General features: G+C 40.8%; 1 protein-coding gene across 4 annotated transcripts in view; it reads left to right on the top strand.

Annotated features, from left to right (window-relative positions):
• PPP2R5E (protein phosphatase 2 regulatory subunit B'epsilon) overlaps positions 1 to 13797 on the top strand; it is a 75158-nt gene that overhangs the window by 12243 nt on the left and 49118 nt on the right. Inside the window, exon 1 of one of the 4 annotated variants that reach the window (XM_068682511.1) lies at positions 10550 to 10705. The exons of the other annotated variants lie outside the window; for them this stretch is intronic. The gene's annotated coding sequence lies outside the window, so the exon portion shown is untranslated. Of the gene's footprint in view, positions 1 to 10549; positions 10706 to 13797 lie in introns of those variants that run through there. 4 annotated transcript variants of the gene reach the window in all.

Raw genomic sequence — 13797 nt, 5'->3', positions numbered from 1 at the left:
GAATGGTGTCTAGGTATAAAATATGCTTCATTGTGTAACGAGGGGAAAACTATTTATTTAGCTGTTCTTTTATCCTATAGTTAAGAAGATCTGCTGTTGGCATTATTATTTTTAATTGGTCTGTAACTTTTTGAGGAGCCTGAGAAAAAGATTAGTGTTATTAAGAAGAAATAACTGTGTTTTGTGTTGGCTGTGGTCTGTGGTTTCATCCCTTAACACTTCTCACCATGCCTGTGATACCTATCTGCTCCGGGCTGGCCTTTTGCTTGGGGTTTCTGTGCCTCTGTCCGGTGTCATTAATCTTATTTAACATCATCTTTACTTTCTTTGTTTCTTTCTTGTGTGTGCTTGTACCAAACTTATAGGTTAAAATTTTTATATAGAAGCTGCAATAAATTTGCTTTCAAGGTTTTGAATGTACCGTCACGTGGATTATGTTGTAAAGGGAGATTACTGAAAAAAATGTAATTAATATTGGGGATGGTCAGAAACAGAAGAAAGGATGGTTCAAGACTTTAGAGCAATTAGATATTCTTTTCTGTTTTGTTAACCAGCAGGATGTAATGTGAATGCATGAGCTCTCATTACTTTACAAGTTTAGCTCGTGTCCTCTCCGCTGTCCAGTTCCAAGAGCAGGGCATAGATGTTCCATGGAGTCTATTTTTAAAAAAGAAATTTGGTCTAGCAAGTGTTTTCTGAACTCAGTTTAGAGCAGTTAGCTGTGTGTGTTTATACAGAATACATTTTTCCATCCAAAGATGGAAAAGGTGCAAAAGACGCTGATTGCAGCTGAGGCAGTGCTTGAAGCCAGAGTAGTGAACATGCTTGTTGAACAGAGTGAATGTTACCGAGACAGTCACTTTGGCAGCTGGTTATCTTTTGGTGTTTTCAAAGAACATTTTTGGGATAGCTTTTGCAGACCACAGTAGAGGTGGCACAGTCCAGAACTGTCAAACAGCTTGGGTTGGACCTTACAGATCACCCCATCCCAGCCCCCTGCCATGGGCAGGGACCCCTCCTGCCAGCCCAGGCTGCCCAAATCCCATCCAGCCTGGCCTTGGGCACCTCCAGGGATGAGGCAGCCACAACCTCTCTGGGTTGCCAGTGCTTCACCATCCTATACCCTAACCCTGCATCGCTAGTTACCATCATTCACTTCAATTTCTCTTTATTCCACCCACCCCATGCTTTCCTTTCCTTTTTCTTTGCTTGTTTTCTATCACTGTCTTCTTTACCCTGCTTTCCTCTTCTTCCCATTACCTCTGACAGATACAATTCACTTACTTTTCCACAAGAGGGTGATAAAACTCACTCATACATATGAAACCAGGCGTTCCAGGTGGAGTGGATTGCAGAGCTCATTGAAAATCTCCATATAATAAAATCAGCTGTATTTAGAAAGGGAGGGGGGGGAAAAAAAAGTCCGTTCATCATCTTAAGCTCCGTCAGCGTGTTACGGCGGTTGTTTGTCTGCGCTTCTGGAGGCAAGACGAGACCCGCCAGGGAGAGATCCACCCTGCAAAGAGCGTGCCAGTGCTGTCCTGCCTCTGCTGCAGTAAGCAGACCTCACTGTGAGGCAGGCTTCTGCTCCTCGTGCAGTAGTTCGCCTCGGCCTTTATGCTCTGTGTGCTTTCTTGATTTTTTTTTTTTCCTGTGTATTATTAGAAGAAGCAGAATCTCCACCCCCCAGTGCGAAGAAACTACAGCGGTTGAAATTTATTCTCACCTTTCAAAAGTGCAAAAAGGGTGGAAAAGGCAAGACAGAGAGAGGGAGAGAGAGAGAAAATAGAAATCTCTATCTGCTTTTGACCAAAACTAGACCTTAGGTATTTTATTAAAGATTAAAATCCTCTCTGGTTTGTGTTTCCAGGATCAGAAAGGGCCTATTGGTTACAGGGCTGATGGAGAGAAGTGGTTATTAGTCCTTCTGGGAGCAGTAATGGGTATCTATTGTGCCTAAAGCTCTGACACAGGGTTTGGCTCATGGAAGAGTGGTTTATTTGTCTCAGTACGCTGGATAGCAAGGTGCAGTAGCAGACCCTGTAGGCATGTGTGGGAAGGTTTAATGCTTTAATGCACTTTGAGGAAGAGGCAGTGTGTTGGGGGTGCTCTTAATCAGTGTTTTGCCATAAACTCAGGAAGTGTCCGTTGCTATGAACTAAAGAATATCGATGCTGTAAACTTAAGAATATCAGCTGCCAGGTTGTCTTGTTAGCCACAAGTGAAAAGAGCTGCAGCGAGTCCCTTACCATGAGAGCACTGAGCAAGCGGGATCTGTGCTGTGCGCCAGGCGTAAGCGAAGCGGTGGAAAGGCTCCTGGAAAAAGTCTAGACACTTCATCGCGATGAGTCAAAAGGAGGCCTGGCAGGGAAGGAGAAAGGAACAAAATGCTGGAGGTTATGTTTACCCCGGCCTCCCATTACCGTGAACTTCCAGGTCACAAAGTGAAATTTCTTACTCCTGCTTAAATTCAAGAAGAAAAAACACATGCCCCCCAATAATAGGTTAAAATTGCCATCTTTCAGGAAAAAGTCATTCATAAAACGAGTGGTCCCTTTAGAAAATCTCAATATTTCATCTCTTTCTCACAGTAGGGAATGCTAAAAGCAGGAGAAACATGTCCTGTTTCTCAGGACAGGTCTGTTCCTCTTCCTCTTCTTTCTGTGTCCCCTTCTCCCCCACCTACCACATCCTGAATGAGAACAGCTGTGCTTGTGCGGAGCTCCCTGCTGCTGGGGCAAGCAGGGCCACGGTTAAGGTTTGGTTCAGATGTCTCCAAGGGACAAGTGGGACAGATTCGTCCCATTACCACTCCTGAGGGAGACACTTCAATCCCAAAGCAACCTTTCTACAAAAGAAAACCCCTAAGAAACCCAAATCAACATTAGGAGTTCTGCAGATGTTTCTGAGCCGGTCATGAGAAAGTGAAACTTTCATTTACATTAGCAATGTAAAAATCTTATTTTCAAGGTAGTGCCCTGATGAAGGAACGTCATAATATCTAGAAACAGAAGTGGCTGGAAGCAGGTTTTGAAGCGTACTTCTCAGTGAGTTACTTTTACTTCTGCTTGGTAAGGAACAGCCACTCCCATTGCAGAAACTGTCTTAATCAAGGATTTTGCAGAGAGTAGGATTGACGTGCTCTTCGGAGTCAATTCTGAGGCAACCTCATTTCTGTGAGCACATCGTTGATCTCCACTTGTTTCTGTGCAGTCGATCCTAGCATGGACAGGCATCGCAGCACAGCAGAAATTCAGTTGTTTGGATCTGAGTTGATTCACTTGTGGTGAAGTGTGCCAGAGCTTCATGGTCAATAAAAAGCAAACAGTTTGGAAGTGAATGTATTCTTATGTTTGGTTTTGGATATGTATTAGGCTTCTGAATTAAAAACCCTGATACTTGAAATACAGTTAATTGAAAAGTTCTTCCATGGTATGTAGGACAGAATAAAGTCCAGACTTCTTTTTTCATTACAGTTGGGTTCTTTAGTAAAGCATTCGGTGCTTAATGGTATTTTTGCCTATGTACTTTTACATGTCTTGAACACCAGGAGCAATGCAGTTTCTTGCACTGTTGTTTCCCAGGTTTCTAGTGCCTATTGGGTATCTATATTTGGGATTATTTTTCCCAGACGTATTAGTTGGTGTTTTTCCAAACTGAATTTCACTTTATTTTCTGGCCATGTAAGGAATTTGCTTAGGTTCCTTTGTATTATTTCTGACCTTACCACTATTCAGTGTTCCGTGTTCAATATCCTCAGAAGATGTTGTCTGTATGCTATTTTAGTCATACAGATCATTAAGGAAGTTATTAATGTCTGGACTAAATTGATTCTTACATCTCACTGGCATTGCTTTTCAGTTGGATACCTTGAGAATTTTCTCTTTTTACTTCCAGACTTTTCGGCAGTACTGAGTTTCTCTGTCTCTCCTGTCCCCCCAGAGTTGGAATCAATTTCAAACATAGGGCTTTGAGATAAAGAGAAGTGTGATTTTTCTATTTCCTGTGCTAGAATAGAACAAAATCTGTAAGTCTAATCACAGTCAAAATTGTAGCTGTATTACCACTGCATATATATCTACACATTGATTTCAATTTGCTGTCTTTGCACTTTAATTTGTACAGTAGTAGTTCTTAAATGATAAATTATTAAGTAAATATTTTCCTAGCGGAATGTGCCTTCTATTTTTATATATCATCTCGAGAACAGAATGTGATTCCTTTCTGTAGGGTCAGCTGCTTGAAATACTTGCCTCTGTTTGTTCTAACTGCATAATCTATAATCCTCAATATGTCTTTAATCCACTTTATCTCTCACAGAACTGTAGCTTTGGGATAAGGAAGAAAAACGTATGATAGAATTTGAGGGTATAAAACTTAGAAAGACAAATTCTGTTTCTGAAGTCAGTATTGATAGACTTTGACAGATGCCACAGAGAAGAAATGACTAGTTAAGAAAATTAAATAGTGGTATTTTCATTCCTATAGAATGAACAAATAATAACAAAAGTTTTATGTTAGTTCATATCAAGGCCTATGATACAATTGAAGATGAAATTTACCACTGGGCTAATCTGAAACATCTCCTGCAGTGTTAAGGGAAAGAAATTGATCTGTTTTATTTTGACTCTTTATGGTTATTGCGTGAAATTGAATTCAACTTAAAGATGTTTACTTTTCTGTGCATGGCTAGGGTAGAAAACTTTTTTTTGCATTGACCGCTTGAGTTGAGTGAATCTATTCCCTGGAATAAACATAGTTGTATGTATGCAGGAAAAAAACTTTTTAAAAATAAATTGCCTGTAACCTACATATTGGCAAAATGTGACCTTTAAACAAAATTACTGGTGCTGTTAGGGGCGTCTGTTTTGATGGACTTGGTAAACTGTGTCCTTTTTCCAGGAGGATTATAAGGGAAGACCAGGCATAAACAACCAGCTACCAACATTTCAAAAGATTTATTTAAATCTCAACAAAGATTTATTTAAAATAACTTTTTATGTATAAATTTCAACTTTTTTTTTCTATGTATATTTCAGGTAGAGTACTTTATTAGATGCATGCTGATTTCCAGAAGTGTTAGGTGCAAATATAGATGTTTGTTTTTTTTTCTTTTCCAAGTGTTGCTTTTGCTTTTGTATGTTTTGGTAATTGACAGCACTTGAAAATTGTTAAATAAGTTGTCAAAGGTCAGGTTTCTATGTTTGTCTAATCCTAAGGTATTAGGTACCATTTGGGAGGGGATGATGGATTTCTCATTTTGTTTAGTGACAAATAATCTGATGTTACAAGGTTTTTGGGTTTGAGAGGGTTGTGCAGTGATCTTGTTAAATGACAAACCTGTGCAGCACAAATATTTGTTATGAAGCCACACCCCAGAGCAGGCCTGGCTGCAAACACCACCAGTACTTCTGATTTTTGTTAAACGTGATTGATGTTAGACATGAATGTTCCTGGCTTCTCATTGTAGAACAAGATCAGAGATGTTAAGGAAACCTGGCACTGCAATCCTAATGTTTGTTGTTCTTACAAATGTCTAGAAACACGCATAGCACTGAAAACCCCACACTCTAAAAAAACACAAAACAGGAGAAAAACGTTAGTGTGGAGTTTTGGAATCACACATTTATAAAACTTCTGAGAACCCTCTGAGGAGGTTCAAGTTGCACTGAAGCTTGTTTTTGTGAGTAGAGATTTCCTTTATAGGGAAAAAAAAGATGCTACGTAGAGCAGCATGGTCACTGCTTGCTGCTTCCATTCCCTGGCAGGATGGGAGGGAGCGCCAGCAGCACCAGCAGCATGTGATAAATATCAGTTCCTGCCCCTCTGTGATGCCGTGCCCTGTGGTTGTGGGGAGGGAGGGCCTGCAGGACTGACTGCCACTCCAAACAGAATCTCATTTTAATTTTTGCAGTGAAATAAGTGGGAATTTGCATTTTTCCTTTCTAGACAGCTAGAGATTGTCTACCAGGGCATTAGCTCCTCTGCTTAAATTCATACCGTGCTTTCTGCACTGCCATACCATTTGCAGTAAAAGAGCAGTTGCATGGAGACAAAGAGACTGCTGATTTAAGTCTCAATAGAGAAGTCTGTTAGGCTTCGGCTGTGGGAGGATACTAAATGTAGCTAAGAGGTTGGCAGATGCTACCTGGACCAAAACTACTTGAAAATATTAAGCAGCTGTTTAGGTTTGCTTAAAAAACATGTGATGGCTGGAAGAGATGCTGGGAAAAATATGACAGATACAGGAGTTTGGGTTTAAAAATGTATTGTTTTGGATTTTATTTGCTGATCGTGTTGAGTAATAATAAAAAATAGAATTCAGCTGCAAATATTTTGCCAGAATTGATTGGGAGGGGGGCAAGCCAGTCCTTCATCTTCCCACCTGTCTTACAGTTTTTTGTCTTGGCTTATGCAACATCCTGGCTTTCATTTTCAAACGGGGTTTGATTATGTAAGTTAAGCTTAAAGCTGCCTGGTGTTGTCTTTTGAAGTTTTCAGAAAGCTCGGTGTAGCTGCTGATATTAATGCTTTTCTAAGGTGGAACACTCTAAAAACATACCGAAGGGGTTTGTTTTGCACTGCCACCTCTGAGAGCACAGAAGCAGGGTGATGGGACTGCTGAATTTCTTCTGCTTGTGAGCTGTGCTGCCCAAGAGGGGGAGCTTGCTTCACCTGCTTTGGACCACGATGGTCCTGGGAGCTGCCCTGGTTTCTCACCTTGGCGCTGAGATGGAGCGTAAGCGCTCCTTAGCTCTGTCATTTCTGCCCTGCGAGCGCTGTGTGGGATGCCTGCAATGTGCCACCCCAGCACGTTTGGTTTGTTTTTCCTCTCGGTGGGTGGAGAGGGGAAACGAAGAAGTTCTGCGAAGCTGTTGTGCCGCATGCCTAAACGTAGAGGAAAGGCCCGCGGAAGCCATTGCTCAGGACCACAGTAGTTAATTTAGGAAAGTGTGAACTTCTAATTAATTTCTAAGTGCAGTTCCCTGTATGATCTGTTTCATGGGTAGAGCTGATTACAGGATCTCTGGGCAGGGTCATTAGGCAGATAACGTTAATGGAGATATTTATGCTTTGCAAGCCTAGGTTGGCACATGTGTGAGTATGCTTCCAGTAGAAGGTATTTGATGCTTACCCTGCAGAAAGTCAAAAGAGATGATTAATGCTTTGTGCCTTTGGAATATGTCTAATTTTGTGTGCCTAAAGCTTTTAACGTGTGTTATAGGAACTGGAAGAAAACGCTTCTTGGTATGTCCCAGCCATTCCTCACATAGAGCCACAAAACAATGCTCAGATGAACAAAAATCTCTTGGTTGAATCTAAATGGAAAACACAGTTTTCCATAGCTTAATTATCGCAGAAATGGTGTTTTCATTGTGGGCAAACTTCACTGAAACCTGGAAGATTTCTGCGAAATTGTCTGAAAGAAATACTTTTCTCCTCTGAGATGAGACAAAGACAAGGCAAGAGCTTTATCCGTGTGCATCTGTCTTGGCTGCTGGTCCTGCTTGTGATGGAAAGGGGTTTTCAGGCTTCATAAACATCCCTTTTCATTCATTTACTGTTGTGGCATACAGCAACTATTGTGGTTAAAATTTCTGCACACAAGTAGGTTTTTCTTGTACAATTTCTAAAGGGACTATTTCTGAAGGAGTAGATAGGAAAAAAAAAGCACTTGTGTCCATATGAAATGTTTACTTTAAAACCTACCTACAGGCTCCTTGCTATTTGCCTGCTGTGTTTTTTGTGCCCCGGCTGAGACTTCTGCCTTGCCCGTAAATACCAGCCCGAATTTGTCAGTGTTATGAGGCGGTGGAAACTTTGTGCGTAACAGCTAGATAGGGCTATCATCATTAAGCATGATGAAGCATTTAGCATCTGTTATTAACTAACGTGTGTGTGTGTCATCCTCGCAGGGCAAACAAGCGCGGTTTGTTGGCCCTTAGATGTGAGAAAGGCGTCGGTGTCACCTCTGTGCATGGCGTTGGGGAGATCGATGCTAGGAGGTAGCACGGTGTTTGGGAGATGGCATGCTTGGAGAAGCTATGGGACAATCACAGCGAGAGAGACACATTAAATGACTGAAGAAACAGCAAATGTCTTATCCAGTACGTTTTGGGGAAAGAAAGGCTTTGTATTGTTTATCCAGAGGTTGAGAGGGGATATGGTTATAATAATATGGGGAGAAAATCCTGGTCAGATGTGAGGACTAATGCTGTTGGCTAAAGCCAGAAATGAGGCGTGCATAGTGTGGACAAATATGTGCTGGCAGGAACTTCTTAAAATGACGTTGGGTTCTGTGTTGCGTGCTTCCAAATCAAGAGTCAGGACTTTCCTGAAAGTTATGGTGTAGTCAAACACAATTTACAGGGCTTAGTTCAGGGGGGTTGCTTCACCATGGATCTTCCGGACAGGTTCACTTATGTTAGGTGGTGCCTTCTGGTAGCCCCTTGCAGCTTTCAGTTTTTAAAATCTGCGTAAAATCCCAGCTTTATCCATTTCAGGAGCTGTGAAGGTTTGTCAGGAAGGCCCTAAGGGATTTGGGAAGAAAAAGCGAGGCTTTCGTGACTAGAATAGTTGGGTATTTCCTTGGAGGAATTGCACTTTGTTGTTTCCTCAGCTCTGTGCATCTTGGGTGATGCTCTGCTAGCTGTTCAAAAACTGCTTGCTCTTTTTGCTGCTTAGCCTGAGCCACCAGGTCGTGGCTTACAGAATGGATGATGACTCAAAACGCGAAGGAGATTGGTGGTAACTGGTCCTGACTACAACACGGTGCCACATAAACATTCAGAAAAATCCGGATGTCTCAAATTGGGCATCGAAAATTAATGGAGGATTTTAATCAGAATCTTTTTATTTCTCAGTGCACTTTCAAATTAGTATCTTGTGAGTAATACAGCATAAAAATGACTTTCTTTAGAAGCGTTATTCTTGTTTGGCTTGAGAAAAACAAGAAACAAAAATTAAGTATGACATTATGCAAACTCTTTCAGATTGGCTGCTTTTATTACAGCTAAGTAACTGGAAGATTGCTCTAATCTTATTTAAAAGGAAACAAGTCTGATAGAATTCATTTTGTTTTTCTCTTCAAACATCAGACTGTCACCAAAACTTTCCAAAAGCCTTGGTTAGAAGAAATGCAGCCCAGTGAAAGGCAGGTAGAATCCAGAACGGAGTGCTGTTGCTGCATTGCCTCACCTGCAGAAGGAAGGGACTTCACGCTCAATCAGCTATTTTTTTTAGCAATAAAACTTCTAATTATCTTGGTTTTTAATGATTGTTTTAAATCATTATTTCATTATGCAGAATCCTTAGGAGTAGCATGCTGTGTTAGTGTTTTTACTGAAAACCATAATTCATTTTGTTTCATCAGATGCATTTATTCTCATTAAGCACGTTCTGGCAAGCCTCACCACGTTCAATAGCAGTGTTGCTGGAGTTTTAAAATAATTTGAAACTGTGATCCCACCTAAGCTCTTCTGTTTTCTCGCTTCCTTCTGTCTGCCTTTAGTACAACTAACTTCATATGCCCTCTCTCCCGTCTTTCCGTTTAGAGCACCGCTACCACATGCATCTGTCAGGCTCATTTTCAACTTGTTATTCCCTTCTTTGGCTCAAAATTGTAGGGAATATCAAACAATTTCTACCAGAACTGTGATTTGATACTGCACAGAGCCCAAAAGTTCATCTGTGAGGACAGATTGTCAGTGCCTTACAGTGTCATGTTCTACCACTAATTCCATGGTGTAATGAGTAATAATTTATTGCAGTGTGTTACAAGTCCTTGCACTAATTTTTGCCGTTCTTGGCTTTTGCCTTCTCATTTCCAAGCAACTCTCGTAAAATGAATCAAGAAGATCACTAAAGATGAAAGGGAATGAGTGTGAAACCTCAGAGATGCTGCTGAGGAGATTTAAAAAAAAAATAAATAATAGTAATAAACTGTGGCTGTGTGTATAAAAACTTAAAACTTGCTTTTTTTGCTTTAGTCATTTTGTGAGGTTCAAGAAATGAAGCATTCCGTGCCAAAGAACACAAAGTTTGTGCAGGTTCAATATGTACTCAAATACAAGCAGTGAATTGCCGAAATGAAAGCCACTTGGCACACCTTGTTGAAAAATGATTACGCTCTTGTTCTCTGAAAATAAAGGATTGTAATTTAAGGCTGCCTTCTTAAAAGAAGAGTTTTGTCCCGAGTTGTTTCAAGGTAGAGCATGAAAAAGGAAGTAATTTGTGAAATGCCGAACTACAGTTTGGTGTCAAAGCAGCCGAAAAAAAGAATTACTCAAAATAAATAGTTGCTCTTATTTTGAAAGCGTGTCAGAGTGTGGGAGCTTTATTTATGCATAGTTGCTATTGGCTGTACAAAACCCTCATTTCTGCGGCTAATGATAGATAGGAATACTAATAATATAACTCATGCCTTGTCATATTTTGCTGCTTAATCATCTTGTTTGGCACTCCCCCGTTCGTGTTGTGTGTGGACATAATTCAGGACCGAAAGCTCACTCGGGCACTGGTGTGACAGTGCAGCAATCACACGGGCTGGGATTATGCAGATAATGAAAGGACTGTGACTAGCCTCTGTTTACCTGCTAAAACCCGAGTGAAGTTGGGGACAGCAAACAGGCAGCGTGCCGGGAGCAGCCTCCTCGGCAGGACCATGGCCACCTCTCTTGCGTCACGGCTGCTTTAAAGATCCAGGGTGGGTAAGCAGAAACCAAGAGCTCTGGCAGGCTCGGAAGCATGTGTCAGCAGGGTTGCTTTAAACTTCTGCCACGCAAAACTTCGTGCTCTTCAAGTCTTAAAGACTGCTCTGCTTTCAAAAGTAGTATTAGAAGGACATTGCTGACCTCTTACTAAAAGCATTTGATTTATAAGCAAACAATTGCCTGGAAATTAATGCGTATTTGAAACGTAATGGGGGGCTATAGCATGAGTTGGAGTGCACATAAAATTAAAAAAAAAAAGTGTTTTGTGTGTTTTCCTTAGTTGTGTGTTAACAGCTTCACTTCTAAAATTTAAAACTAACATTTTCCTAGATGCTAGCACTGAACCTCGTGATTGCTTGTGATTCATTCAGAGTCTTGCTGTTTTGGTCTGGACATCATTTTTGTGTGTGTAGAAAGCAAATCCTTGGCTTGATACTGACGGTGGGTCCACTTGGGGGTGGCCTGTAACAGGTAAAATGATGACAGGATAAAAGGAAGCATCTAAAAACCAAATGGGAAATAAGTTTTATTTATTAAAAATCTTTTTTCCTTCTCCTTGGTTTTTAAATGGCGTTTCCTCTTTAAGCACTGTAGGTTCTTCCAAGATAGCCCTGATTTTTTTGTGAAGTGGTTTCCATGCTCTTGTGGATGCATGAATACCAAATAATAGAATGGGTGGGGAGGAAGTTGATTGCAGTGTGACTTAAAAGCATGCATGTTTTGACCTCGACGACTGGTTGTTTGAAAAGAGTGATTTGCTGTGCTGTTTGTTTGAGCCTCGGGTTGTTTGGTGTTAATCACCAGCCAGTTATGAATATAATTCAGTAGTTAGACTAGTGAATTAAACCATAGGCTGGTGTTGGACTTCTAAACTTCAGCCAGCACTCGAGTGAAGAGGAGGGCTGTTGGCGGTGCGGTGTTAATGGAAAGGAGCAGTATTCCACCTGGGGATGGCATGAAGGTAAGGCTCTTCAAGCTGAAGAGGAATGGAAAGATAAGGTGTTTGTAATTACTGCTGGGGTTGCTTATCTGCTTCAAAATGGATTTTCTGCGACGTTGTGAGTATTCACTGTGAAATGAGGCAAATTAAAAGGGCAAGGTTTTTTTTTTTTAACTGCTTGCTCTTTCTATGTTGTTTATGGCGTAGGTTTGGAGTAGGAGGCCTTTTTGATTTGCTTTATAACTCGCTATGTCTTTCTTTATCAGACTTTTATTGATATCATTTAAAAACATTCTCCTTATGAGTGGTGTAGCAAAGCAGTGGACTCAGAGGAAAGCTGATACTTTTTTTTTTTTTTAAGTGATTAATTGTATTTACAGATGTGCGATGGTTTTAATGAGAAGGTGAGTGGAAGTTAGATCAATTTAGCACCAGATCCTGTATTCTGGATTCCTCTGGCGTGTGAAGGAAAGTGGGATCAGTCCCCGTGTTACAACAGTTCTTCCAAAACTTCAGAATCAGGACCAGATCTTGTGCTACTCAGGAACAAATATTATTTGATTATATTAGCACTTTGCCCAATTAAGGATCCCTGAATAGGGTTAAAAATGTATGACAGCCAAGTGAAGGGAGATGGGTGTCAATGTCAGTGTTACTCTAGCTCATGTGTTATGTGGCTGATCTGTCTTCGAAGATGTTAAGAGGGACTGTGTTTGTTTTTTAATTCAAAAGAGATCACATATTTGTTATTTTTTGAAAATCTTTGCTGAAATTAATACTATTTCTGAAGTTGTCATTGAACGTGTGAGGGCTTCAATTGATTTTCCTCCTCTTGGATCCAGTCAGAGGTAGAAAACTATGTGAAGGCAAAATTGACTTCTAAGGCCAAGGTAGAATTCCAAGCTTTTATGTGAAATTTAGAAATCCAGAAGATTTCTTACCAGTCATGTGCTCTAAATATTTCCATAGGAAAAAAATACTGTTTCTGTTTGGGTTAGGAAAGGGCACTGTCATTGTTCAGTATGGATAATAAAGAGCCCATAGTGCAAGAAGCTTAATTTTCAAATACCAGTCTGGCAGGAATTTTGTAAGCTTCCTTCTAGCCTGTGTGTTCTACCCCTTGGACATCCAGAAAATGCTAGCAGTTTAAATTATCACAATTTAGACACTTGTTCCCATCATCAGTTTTGTTTTATTGTCTATTATCATTCGCAAATAGTTCTAAAATTCTTACAAATGGCAGTGATTTAGCTGCATATTTTAAGGAGAAAATAATTTTTGTTTATTTTTTTAAGGTTCAGGAAGACGAGAAACATCAGATGAGCTGTGGTGGTGATCTCCCACCCACCCCTCACCTTTGTGAAGGGTGAATGGCAGCACATTGGGTAGTCACAAGAAACGGTAGGATGGTCACAGGAGGGGGAAAACTGAGCAGATGTTGCTCACTGGCAGAATGAGGAAGTAAAGAGGAACTGGAAGGACCTGTTGTATAAAAAGGCCGGGGTTATAGCTGGTGCAGAGGTATTAGAGCTGCCTAATACCGGAAACCGGGCGCAGAGGAGGAGGGAGAGCTCTGCCTGAGCTCATTTATTCTGCGGGAGAGAGGAGGAAATGCTGCTGCAGGCGCGCTGTTTCCCGTATCTGAACTCGCTCTAATATCTTAAACCGCTTTCTCCTCAACTTCTTTAGCTTGGAGGACTTCCTAACGTTGAGATTTAAAAAAAATAAAAATTCAAGGAGTGCTTAGCATGCTGCTACTTGGTGATGGTGAGCATGTGGAGAAATGATAAAATTTTATTCCTGACAAGGGTGGAGTACTGTATTTCATAATAATAGGATTTTTTGCCTTACAAGTGCTCTGGTCAAAAATACTGATGCGTAAATTTGCACCTGTCTACAAGCTGATTTAATTGTAAAGGATTTTTTTCGGTTGACCTGAGATACTGAAGGGAGGGCCACAGGTAAATAAATGCTTGCACCGTGAGTGCCCTAAGGTGGTGCTGCTGCCTGGAGGAAGGATTATCTCGTAGAGGGAAGAGAGAGTAGCACCCAAAGCAGAAGAACCTGCCGTTTTCCTCCTCATTGCACAAGCAGCTTTTTTGCAGTTCTCCTGCCTTGCTGTATCCTTATCTTTGCTTCACAGTA

The sequence above is a fragment of the Anas acuta genome, chromosome 5 (assembly GCF_963932015.1).
Source record: "Anas acuta chromosome 5, bAnaAcu1.1, whole genome shotgun sequence".
Taxonomy (NCBI): Eukaryota; Metazoa; Chordata; class Aves; order Anseriformes; family Anatidae; genus Anas; species Anas acuta.
Note: the sequence above shows the minus strand (reverse complement) of the source record. Positions and strands in the feature narration are given on the sequence as shown.